This window comes from Rhagoletis pomonella, unplaced genomic scaffold (assembly GCF_013731165.1).
Source record: "Rhagoletis pomonella isolate Grant_MI unplaced genomic scaffold, Rhpom_1.0 Rhpom_scaffold_00006, whole genome shotgun sequence".
NCBI classification, from domain to species: Eukaryota; Metazoa; Arthropoda; class Insecta; order Diptera; family Tephritidae; genus Rhagoletis; species Rhagoletis pomonella.
The window spans coordinates 2806166-2807086 of record NW_023458560.1 but is presented as its reverse complement, the minus strand read 5'-3'; positions in this window follow the sequence as shown (position 1 = coordinate 2807086).

Below are 921 nucleotides of genomic sequence, written 5' to 3'. Positions count from 1 at the left end.
TTTTGACATGTTCCAAATTGAAAACAAAAGTTATAATTAATCTTACTTAGAATTTTTCTTTTATTTCATACCCATATTTCTATATTTTATGTAAACTTTTGGAATTACATATATGTATTATAATTTATGGTCCATTGGAAAAACTCCTGACTACCTAGTAAAAAATTTAAAACGCCGATTTACTAAATATTATGCACTAATACTGTAGGGAGCATGGGTGTAGCCAGGTAGGGTCAGGGGGTGCTCGAGCCTACCCCCCCCTAACTTTCAAATTTTCCTTATATATATATAAAATAGTACCCTGAAATGCCAGTTTAATAGGGTCGAGCCCCCCCCTAAATTTCATTCTGGCTACGCCGATGGTAAGGAGTATAGTAATACCGCCTTACATATATAGAAGTAATGAGTAAGTTAACGAAACACGCGAACTGCACAAAGATTATTCTCTTAACTTTGTTTGGGGTGTCTTTGATGGGGATGATCGACTTGCACACACGCGACATCCCAAAGCGTCGACTCGTAGGTGTTCAATTGCATTGCGATTAGCACCCCCTTGGTATAAGGGGCCTCCCCGTGGTGATACCTGGAAACGCCCTGACGGGCTAATTCGAGCGGCGACCCCTCCCTTCTCTTTGCAGGGCCGCAAGGTCCTGAAAGAGCCCTCTTTCACAGACCAGAGGTTCATAGAATTTAGCATATTAGACTCGCCCCCCGTCTCTAAAGAGATACGAAATATCCGGAAAACTAATGGGGGGTATTACAGAAAACTTGTATATAAGAACCTACCTTCCGAACCATTAAATATACCAGAGAAAAGGGAGGAACTTGATCAACTAGTTAGCTTTTTTGCTGAAAGTTGCGAGACAGCACTTATCAAAGCATGCCCCAAGAGGAAAACTAGGGAGGCGTACAAACCTCCCT